An 11,844-nucleotide genomic window follows, 5' to 3' on the forward strand; every position below is an offset into this window, starting at 1 on the left:
AAAATTTCTTAAAAAAACTATTTCTACATCTTAAAAATCTGACCAAGATGGCTGAGAAAGTATTCTTTTTATACTGTTTCTTTAAATTAGCTTTACTTTATTTGTAAAATGAAAAATATAATTGGCATCTACCCAGGAGGGGTGTTGTGAACATTCATTGAGGTGATGCATTTAAAGCACTGAGGACACTGCCTAAATCATAACATGCTAGGGTTAAGGGGACAAATTTCAGTCCACAGATTCAGGATTGGAATACATGTATCTTCTTTTACAGTATTTTTATTGTAAATCAGTTCAACCATCTAAGATATACCAAATAGTATAATGAACATCACCATCAACTTGATCAAATAATTTTGTTTTTCCTGGTTTGCTTCAGATTTTTTAAAGTGGAAAACAAAGATATTAAAGTCCCTTGTGAGATATAACTTTCTCTTTTTTAAATAACTGAACTTAATTTCTTATACAAATTCCCATTTCTTCAGGTAGCGGAAACTTCATCTCAATCAGTTCCTACTTTCCTCCATTTTGTTAAGATTATATTGCATCTAAATTCCAGGGGCTTATTGCCGAGGAGTCTCAGGGTAGGTCTGTGGAGGAGAATCTCTTCCTTAGTCGTCCATCTTGGATCTGCTGATAGATGTCTGTCTGTCCTCAGTCATTGGTCCATTTGGGACACTGCTATAATGTCCTTTATGCTCATTTAATATGACCCTTAGGGCTAGAGACACTTTTTGCTATTTTTGTCCTTTTTTTGGGGCTCTCTGCAAGTCTGATGAATCTGGCTGGGTGGGCAGGCCTGATGCAGCATCATAGAGCCTCCTATGGTGAATGTGGTGTAGGGAACAGAATAAATGCCCTGCCACTGTGCAGAACTCTAGAGGGTTGCTATCTCTACAGGCCCTACTCAGAAGCAGGAGGCATAAGTACATTTGTTCTTGGATTCTCTCTTATCTGGGTCCGTGCAGGGATGCACATGTGTCAAAAATTACTTTGCTTATTTTCCTAATTTCCTCTCCCTTGAGCAGGAAGCCTTGGTCATATATCACTCAACAATTTTTTTTTTAATGCCCTGAATTCCCTCAGGACCAAGGCTTTTGGAATCAAGATACCTCTCCTTATCTCTGCTTTTCAGTTGTACTAATCCTTCCTTAGGTACAGTGGGAGTTGCGGTTGGGGAAGGCTCCATGGGCATCCAGAAAAGACATCAGTAAACATTTCAAAAGTGTCGTCATTCACTAGTTTTCCTCTTTCCTTTGGAGGGGGGAGTTAGATGAAGGTAGTCAAAAGGTACAAACTTCCAGTTATAAGATAAGAGTAATAGAGATGTAATGTGTAGCATAAATATAATTAACACTGCTGTGTGTAATATATGAAAATTGTTAAAAGAGTAAATCCTAAGAGGAAAAACCTTTTTTTTCCTCTCTCTTTAATTTTGTATCTGTATTAAATGATGAATGTTCACTAAACTTATTGGGATAATCATTTCATGATGTATGTAAGTTGAATCATTATGCTGTATGCCTTAAACTTATATAGTGCTGTATATCACTTATATCTCAATAAAACTGCAAAAAAAAAATAATCCTGGTAAGATTTTGCCAATAATATCTAGGATCTATCTGGTTTTTCTGAATTATAACAAACCCTTGAATTCAAATTCCAAATATACAATTTTAGAACTTCTGCCACTATTTAGATTTCATTGATAGTGTTATATTGGCTTCTGTCCTTCTAATTAGCTCAAAATATTGATGGTGGAATAATATCTTTAGCCTTTAGCCTTTACTGCATAAGTTTACTATATAATTTTCTTATCAAATCTTTGTTATTCAAGACCAAATCAATTTGACTGCTTATTTAGTACTATTGAAATGTTTAATTCTTGGGAAAACTTCTGAGTAGCAAATCTTGTGTAGAAAAGTACGATTCTTGTCTGTGTCCTAACTAAAATTCGTAAAGGTATAGTTGTATTGTAAGTACTAAATCAGTTCAGTTGACTATGTCTGAATTCACAACAGCTAGTTAAGAGTGAAAGATGCAGTGAACCGATTCTTTTTGTGTCATCATATATCCAACACATATTTTAAAACTGAATTTTAAGATGTAATAATTATTGCTACAATAATTGGCACAAATAAAGTACTACAAAGCTCAGTGGTTCTAAAGAACAACCATTTATTTTCACATGGGTTTGTTTGGCTGGGACTCAGCTCATCTAGTCTGGAGTGGCTGGGGCAGCTCTGCTTCCCACTGCAGGTCTATGCTGGCTCTGCTCCATATGTCTCTCATCCTCCTTGGACCAGCAAGCTCGTCAGGGCAGGTTCTTCTCATGCTTTAAGGAGTAGCAGAGGCACAAGAGACAAGGTAAAATATGCAAGAATTCTAGAAGCCTACACTTGGAAATGACAACTGACACTTCTGTTCTGTTCTGTTGGCCAAGGCAAGTCACATGACTCAGCCCAAAGTCAAGGGACTGGGAAGTAAATCCCACCAAGATGAGGCCAAGGCGAGAGTGTGAATACAGCAAGGTGTGAGGAGCCCAAATCTACATCAACGGTGTGTGGTCATTAGAGGCTGGCTTTTGGCTTTCAATTTTTCAAGTTTTAATCTAATTTCTGAGATATTCCCTTTGCTATCTTTTATTTCATTCTCAGAAAAGCTTTATATAATGCTTTAAAAATCTTTCTGTTAAACAGTTGGTAACAACAATAACAAAATCTCTTCATCTTAAGTTAAATGCAAATTTCTCTATGAAGATTCTCAACTATGGTGCTTGATAGAGGGCCTCAGATGGAGCAGCCCAGCAGGTTACAAGATATATTCTCTTGCCTTAAAGCAGAAGACAGTTTTCAAGGCAGCTGATGATCTACCTTACTTTCAGAAAATTAGGCCATCTTATTGTCATTGTCATTATTATTGTTCTGGATTTAGAACTCAATATGATGAAACGTGATTTTCTCTGAAAATGCAGCAAAATTTTGTCTCCGAGAGTATTCAGAATTTACAGACTTGCTTTTTCCTTTATCTGTAAAATTTTTCCTTGAGTTTTTTTTCCCATAAATTACATTAAAAACAAAATCATAATACAATCTGATTTGTCAGCATACAAGTAAATCTAAATATTGAGAAAATGCTAAATGTAAGCAAACACAAATCACATTGAGTTCTTTCTTATTTGTGCTAAAATTCCAGGTTCAATTCATCATTTCACCATGTTGCTATATAAGAAATCAAACTAACTGGTGTGAAATTGGGGGATCTACCTACCTTGACTATTTTAATAACTGGATTATAATAGCCCTACCAAAATAATTGTTCTAGCATTCATTAAAGAGAGGCAGTCTTAGACCAAACACTAATATAATCAAGGAATAATATATTCAGAAAGTGTGAAAAGAGAGGTAAAAATATCTGGCTCATTTTTTTTTTCCATCTAGGTAGATTTATATCAATAATAAAAGTAATGCTAATTACAGTCCTAGCTAATCCAAGATTGAAAATGTTTAATATCAGGCTCAGGCATAGCAATTTTTCAGAAAAATTGGGGTCAAGTGGTGAGCCAGATTACTGCATTACATCTAGTTGAGAGAAGTAGAATATTAGATACATGGACAATGACTACATTTCCTCCTATTCAAGTGAAACAAAATTATGATCACCCTTTAGAAACTGGAAACTCCATAAATCTTAGAACAACAAAATGTAATATAATATGATATGATACAACGTAATATAATTTATATCTGAGATATTTGGCATTTCATAGTACACCAGTAGTGTTTAAACAGCATATGAGAACATCACATATTTTATTTTAACAAATAATTAATTTAAAAATTCTATTTTAATTATAATGAAATGATAAAGAATAAAAATGGTAGTAGGCCCTGAATACTACCATGAAATTATAAGGAGATATAAAACTTCCGTATTTTTCTTAAGTTAATGTAAATATTTGGGAGGAGTCCTTTACAAAAACCCTTTGTTTTGTAACCAACCCATCTGGCTTTGTCAGAGCTCCATTATTTAACAAAGGAAACTCCCTTTCCTTTTGGCCCTTTCCCTAGTAAATAAACTATTTACCAGGAGGGGGAAATTTATCTCTACAACCACTCCCTTTGAGGCAACAATGCTTAATCACAAAATATTTCATTCTTCAAAAAGTATGTATCAGTTCATATTGATCATTTATTAAATGCTCTGGTCTTTATAGAGAACTTTACTTTCTTATAATATATTGAGGGGTTTTTTGTTTGTTTGTTTTTACCAATTCCAGGGAAAATTTGGGACTGTAACATCAGCTTTTGTACATACTGGAGGATGAGTTTAATTCTGCGCGGCTGACTTTACTGTCAATCAATTCAGCTTACTTCAGAGGGAATGTGAATGTGTTTTAAAGCTGGTGTCTAGGGATTATAGTTATGGGACAGACTGTAGAATCTTTCCAGAGGGCCAAACAAATATCTCTCGGTTTCTTCTTTTCTCTCTCTGCAGCTACTTTGTCTTCACCTCTCTCCATGTCTTACTCAAGCTGATTACTAGGGCCTTGCTACTCAAAGGGACCTGCAGCATGACCAGCAGCATCAGCTGGGAGCCTGTTATAAATCAGAATCCCAGGTCCAATTCCAGATTTATTGAATCAGAATCTGCATTTTAACAAGATCTCCAGGTTATTCGTGTGCACATTAAACTTGGAAAAGCAGCGATCTAGGGGAAACTTGAAAAAGTTTATTCTCTGCAGGTGTTTTAAAAGGCAGCAATCAGGCCAGGAGGCATGCCACGGTGAGCGCTTACGAGGGCGGGCCAGCGAAGCCCAAGGTCCTGGCACGTGATCTGGGACTGGCTCTGTTGCTTGGTGGCTCCGTCTGTCTGTCCCTCAGCGGGTGCCATCATGACTGACGTGACCAGTCAGGTGCTCCTGGGTTCTGATCTCACCATCTTGTACCAGCCACTCATGTACGTGAAGGTGCTCATTCAGGTGGGATATGAGCCTCTTCCTCCAACAATAGGACCAAATATTTTGGGGTGGCAAGTATGTCAGCTTCCTGGGCTCTTTTGTTATGCTCAGCATATTGCAAGCATTGTTGGGATGCATGAGTTGTTCACAGGCTTAACTCCAAGACTGTGTTCAGGAGTCCTTGGAACTGTGGTCCATGGTAAAGTTTTACAGCATTACCAGGAGCACGACAAGATTGAGGAGTCAGGATCTGGAAATGTACAGAAAGAAGTTTTATCTTCCTTTGAATTCTCAAGGAGACAACTCGAGAAATGATTGCTCTTTCTACTGCTGCTCTTATCACACATCCTTTTCACGTGAGCACTCTGAGATTTATGATACAATTCACTGGCAGAGAATACAAGTACCATGAACTTTGTGACTCCATAATAATTATCTATCAAGAAGAGGGCATCCTAGGATTTTTTGCGGGTCTTATTCCTTGCCTCTTAGGTGACATCATTTATTTGTGGCTCTGTAACTCACTGACCTACCTTGTCAATGCCCACGCCCTGGACAGTGGGGTTTCCACCATGAATAAAATGATGAGTTATTCCCTAGCTGTCACAGGATTCTTTGCCAGTATCTTGACCTATCCCTTTGTGCTTGTCTCTAATCTTATGGCTGGCAATAGCTGTGGGCTTGCTGGTGGAGGTGCTCCTTACTCCCCGATTTATACTTCTTGGATAGATGGCTGGTGCATGCTACAAAAAGAGGGAAATATGAACTGAAGAAATAGCTTGTTTTTCCAGAAGGTTTCCTTTGGGAAGACTTATTGTTGTGACCTGAGAATGTTAATTTGAAGATGTGGGGCAGGGACAATGACATTTCTACAGTCCCAGATGCACAGAATTATAGGAGAGAGTGTTGATTTCTAAACAGCGTGGCATGCTTTTTTTTTTTTTTTTTAATAATCATTCAATCTTGGGGGGAAAAAGGCAGAATTTATGTCAACAAATAAACTACAAAAACAAAAAACAAAACAAAAAATTCCTCTTATATAAGAATGAAGAAAAACCTCCACAGATACATGCATAAAAAAGCCTGTACATCATCAAGGGAAGAGCAGTAGAAAAGGCAGCCTGGATGACTTACAGGGAATCCCAACTCCCAAAAGGAAGTAACATACTATTAAAGAAATATTTATAAGCAAATTGAAGGAAGCATCATTTAAGGGGAAACCCTACAGGCTAACTTGGCCAAGTTGCTTGCAGGGAACTGGCAGTTCTTTCCATTTCTATAAACTGAAGGCTTCTTGGAATGTGAAATCAAGAATTACAAACTGGGCAGCAGCCAAGATGGGTTGTTGTTGTTGTTGTTGTTATTGTTGGGGTTTTTTTTTTTTTTTGCTTGTTTGTTTTTTTGCTATGAAAGGAGTTGAGCTTTATTAAATTCTCCCATTAGCCACACCCAAAAGGCACTGGCTGTGGCAAGAGCTGAGGCAGCACTGGCCTTAGGGAAGTCTTCAAAGTAGCCCAAACTTATCCTGCACTAGAAGCGTGTCATGCTGGGCCAACTTCATTGAAGATTTTAAGACTGGGAGGATTTTCCTTTCCATTCTGAATATTTCTTCAACTCTTAAGAATCATGAAATCATGGAAATCTTTACATGAATCCCTAGTTCATCATGCAGCATAGAGACTGCCTGCATCTGATCAGTCTAATCATTCCCAAAGTTCTTCCACGAAAATATTTTATGATCTTCTTTTTGCCTTTTCCTCTTGTTGAGTACATTTAGGATCACAATTCTTTTTGTGTGTGCCTACTCTAATAAAACTATCACTTAAGATGACCCCACTTAGGCTTTCTCTCTCTCAGAAAAAAATACTTTTAATGAAATCATTCTTTGTACAATATTTTTCATCTTTTATGTGGCCCTTTAATCACCTTTAGAGTAAATAATACCAACAACTCTGGCTCTTTTTCAGGGGTCTATTTCCAAATCTATAATCATCATGGGATCTTCTTCTTGTCTAAATAAAATATATATAAATAATTCAGCTGATTGCTCACCTGTTTTTCTACATGATAAGAAAAATTTTTAATGTTTTATTTCTAATGCTTTGATCATGGCCCTCCCCCACCTCTTCCGCCCTCTTCATGGCCCCTGCACGTGGAGGAGCCCATGAAATTGATCGAATGTGCTAGATACTCTATGGAGATTTCATTTAGTTTATATTACCTAACCCTAAATAATGTGTGCTATTCCTGTGACTGCCTGAACAAGGTCATATCTAAACTGGGGAGGAAGGATTGCTTGTATCTTATGCCCCTTTTTATATATTCCTGTGTCGTGACTTCTCATCTTCCATATTGCTCCCTATTTTGATATCAACTAGTTTACCATTGCTGCTTTGTAAGAAAATATGTATGTAAAAAATGTTTGTTTTTGCAGACATGTTCAGTTGGTGATTTCTTTATTTTGGTACACTATTTACAAAGTTTCCATCAGAATATTAAACTTTGTTAGATCATTTAAGACAAAGTTCTAAAGAAATCAAGATCATGTTGTGTGATCCACTGAGTTTTTCTTTGTCTATAGCAAAACATTGTAAACCTTTACCCTTCAAAGCCATCTAAAATATTCAGTTCACTGGACTGGATGAGAGCAGAGAGGGAGAGAAAGCAGAAGAATGGGTAGATCTCTGCTAGCCATTGCCAATACTGGGAAATATAAACACCATTCCCTATAATAGGAGTTCAGCATAACCATTATTGCAAAACACAGACAGCATTACTATATTAGAGGTGAATGAAAAATTGGGGGAAAAAATGAGTGTGGGGATCACAATACTAGTTATCACTATAGAAAAATGTTAAATTTTTGTGTGTGCAAAATGGAATACTATAATGTTGTTCTATAATACCACTTAATATCTTAGTAAAAATTACATATATATATATATAACTTGCTGATATATATATGTGTGTATATATATACACACACACACACATGAATGCTGATAATGTGTGGAGACATATACACTGCTATTGCAGTTATAAATTGTACAAGCCTACTGAAAAGCAGTATGACAATATACAACCAAGCCATTAATATGATTAATAATGGCCAATCCAGTTTTTCTGTTTTTAAAATTTCTCATGAGCAAATTATCCTATTGGAGGAAAATAAAATTATATATGGTTTTCCCTAGGATTTTCAAGGTAAAATAACTGACAATAGGATTGGATAACATACTAAAAGATGTACAAACTGGTAAGAAATTTCCAACCAAATGATGAAAGACACAAGATATGGCCCCTATCTAGAAAGGTATATGCTTAGCCTAACTATAAATTATTACCATAATTATTAAGATTTTGCATGTCTAGGTGTCTAGTATTGAGGACAAAGATCATCATTGTGTTTTTGATACAAAATAAGAAAGTCTTTGTAAAAGGCAGTATAATTTTATGAAATTTACAAAACATGGGAATAATAGCATGTGAAAGATGCTTTTTTTTTTTAAAGATTTTTTTTTTGATGTGGACCATTTTTAAAGTCTTTATTGAATTTGTTACAATATTGCTTCTGTTTTATGTTTTGGTTTTTTGGTCCCAGGGCATGTGAGATCTTAGCTCCCCCACCAGGGATTGAACCTCACCCCCTGCATTGGAAGGCAGTCTTAACCACTGGACCACTAGGAAAGTCCCTGAAAGGTATTTTTCTGACATTAGCTGGAGTGTTAGGGCCTAGGGCAGAGATCATACAGGGAAGGAAAGGATTTGCTCACGAAAGTAGGAAATAGGACTACGGGAGGGCTCAGGAATTAGAAGGGGGCAGAGTGAGGAAGGTACAGGGAGCCCAGATACCAGGTTGTGGGGAGCTCCCACCATTGAGGACTTTGAACTGCTTCCATTTATGGGAAAAAGGAAAGAAAAAGAATGCTTCTCAGAGCAGGAAAGGTGACATGACTGAACAATGAATGAAAAAGAAGATTTTGGTCGGTAGGCAGAACTAGTCATTAGAACAGCCGTGCCCGTATTCTAGAAATGGCAGATTATCTCTGTAGTGATTAAGAGCCTGAACTCTGGTGTCAGAATCTCTTGGCTCAAATCTTATCTCCCATATGATCTTGGGAAAATTCTTCAATGTAAGGGCATCAATTTTCTCATCTGAAAAATGATAATAGAACCCACATCACAGAGTTATTGTAAAGATTAAATAAATGCCCTGCAGGTAATAAATGCTCAACAAATGGCAATGTTATTATTTGTACCAGAATTCTCCCACTGTTGTAATGCATGAAGGATTCCAACCAGTTTCCTCCTAAGTAAAAGAAGCGTGTTATGCTTGCCCCCTGCCTCCCTGGGATATGGTGTGTTTATCCCTGCAACTTTCCAAATGACTCCTTGTTTCACTGTCCCAGTTAGCTGAGCCAGCACTTGGCTGGAACTGGTGTGCCATTCAGTTAGAGAGGCAGGTCCTGCCTCCTGCCCTTCTCTCCCCTTTTGTTACTGGTAGGTGCTCGATGACAAGCTACTCAGAGGCAGGGAGAGAAAAGAATTCTCCAGAGATGACCTGTAGCTCCTATCTCTTCCTGATAATTTACGTCTGGCAGAAATATTTGCCCTTGATTACGTGCTCTTTCCCACTCTGAGTCATGTCTCTTCCTTTCTCTCATCATTCTCCACCCCTACCTTTTCCTATAATGGCAAAACGACTTCTCCAGCTGTGCAGCCAAGCTGAATGACCTAACACGTCCAAGTGCAGGCAGATAGGTGTCTGTCCTATTTTTGGATAATTGTTGAAGTGGTGTCCTCTGATTTCTCTGACTGCTGCATGGCCTTCTTTCTTTGCCACAGATACATGGCAACAGTCAACAGCACAGAGAGGTGAGGTAGAAGAGAGACAGATGGTCACAAGTTTTAGTACAATTTTCATTTTAACTTTTGCTCTTCTGCCATTGTCTTTAGGGCACAGGGTTCTAGGAGAGCCCTCATGCCCCCTCCCAGGGCCCTTTTCATTTAATAAGACATGAGGAACTTTCCTTTATGGTCTTAGCTGACTTCAACTTCTTACATCCCATTCAATCTCCATTGTCTCCTTCACTAGGAGTTTGAACAGAGGTATCCAAAAGCAAAATTGTGAAGGGTGAAGCTTGTGTCATTGGAGCCTCCTGTTTTCCCTTTTCTGTCTTGACTTTTTCTTTGGTGGCATGTCTTTGAATCAGTGTAGTATGCTCTCAGGTGGTGCTCCACTCAAGGCCCTCATGGTCGGGTCTCTTACATAGTTTTCAGCATCCCCTTCTTAGATCATCCGTTCACATTGAAGTAATGGATGTCTACTAATAGACTGAAATGTTACCTCACCCACTGTCATCTTTCATTTAAACAAGCATCAAGATGTAAGGTTCCAGTGCTGGCAGTTCAGATATAGTCCAAAGAAAGGAGTTGAAGAGTGGGTGCAAAGATGATTTTAAAATACAACATGGTGCCTTCTTTTGCTCATTTGGCTATTTGGGTGTGAACAGGGAGAAGAAATTGGGAAGATTAGATATGGAAGCCCAAATTATTTTTCTCCTAAAAAACATAACCTCAATATCTAGTATATCCTTATCCTTTGCTCCCTCCTCCTTCAATTCCTTCTCTTGTCCTGTCTACATACACATATATCTTGAAGGAAGGAAATATACCAAATCCTTATTTATGATGTTACATTAGTGGTGGTAATTTTTCATTGCATCATTACCTACTTTTTTTTTATCTTAAAGTAATATGTAATCTTGTAAAAAATTTTTAAGCTCTTGTTATCTGAAGCAAACATTCAAAAATGATGAAATTGGAAGTTCAAGAAACTGAGCTATTATTTATGTGATGTCTCCACTATGCTATTTAATTTGTCCTGGCTTCAAATCAGACAGTGTATGGGACTGTGTTTTTTAAAATGTAAAACTCTGTAAAAACAATGTTTTAGTATTATAAATTTCAAAATGGGAAATAGGATAGTAAAATAAATAACAACACTCTAAAACACCGGAGAGAATGTTTCCAAACTAGTTTCTAAGTACTAGCATCTCCTACCCCTGAAGATGTGAAAATAAATTTCAAATAAGAGAACTGAGAGTAAAGACAGGCATTACCTCAAAAGATGAAGTATACTTGATATGCTTTATGTACGTTTTCATTTTCCCAACTTAATGATTCATGAATGAGAAAATGGTGAGAAGGAAAATCTTTTTAGGATCAATACTCTCATGCAAATGAAGAAAATTATGACATCAAAATGTGATTCCCTCCACTATTGGGCATATACCCAGAGAAAACCATAATCCAAAAAGAAGTATGTACCATAATGTTCACTGCAGCACTATTTACAATAGCCAGGACATGGAAGCAACTTAAATGCCCATCAACAGATGAATGGATAAAGAAGAGGTGGCACATATATACAATGGAATATTACTCAGCCATAAAAAGGAATGAAATGGAGCTATATGTAATGAGGTGGATAGACCTCAAGTCTGTCATACAGAGTGAAGTAAGCCAGAAAGAGAAAAACAAATACTGTATGCTAACTCATATATACGAAATCTTAAAAAAAATGGTACTGATGAACCCAGTGACAGGGCAAGAATAAGGATGCAGATGCAGAGAATGGACTTGAGGACATGGGGTTGGGGGGATGGGGGGCGAAGGGGAAGCTGGGACTAAGTGAGAGAGTAGCATAGACATATATACACTACCAACTGTAAAATAGATAGCCAGTGGAAGTTGCTGTATAACAAAGGGAGATCAACTCGATGATGGGTGATGCCTTGGAGGGCCAGGACAGGGAGAGCGGGAGGGAGTCGTGGGAGGTAGGGGATATGGGGATATATGTATAAATACATCTGATTCACTTT

General features: G+C 37.4%; 1 pseudogene; it reads left to right on the forward strand.

Moving 5' to 3' along the window:
- Positions 1-4,894: 4,894 nt before the first annotated feature.
- Positions 4,895-5,802, forward strand: LOC130852578 (mitochondrial carrier homolog 2-like; annotated as a pseudogene).
- The last annotated feature ends 6,042 nt before the right edge of the window (positions 5,803-11,844 follow it).

This window comes from Hippopotamus amphibius, chromosome 4 (assembly GCF_030028045.1).
Source record: "Hippopotamus amphibius kiboko isolate mHipAmp2 chromosome 4, mHipAmp2.hap2, whole genome shotgun sequence".
Taxonomy (NCBI): Eukaryota; Metazoa; Chordata; class Mammalia; order Artiodactyla; family Hippopotamidae; genus Hippopotamus; species Hippopotamus amphibius.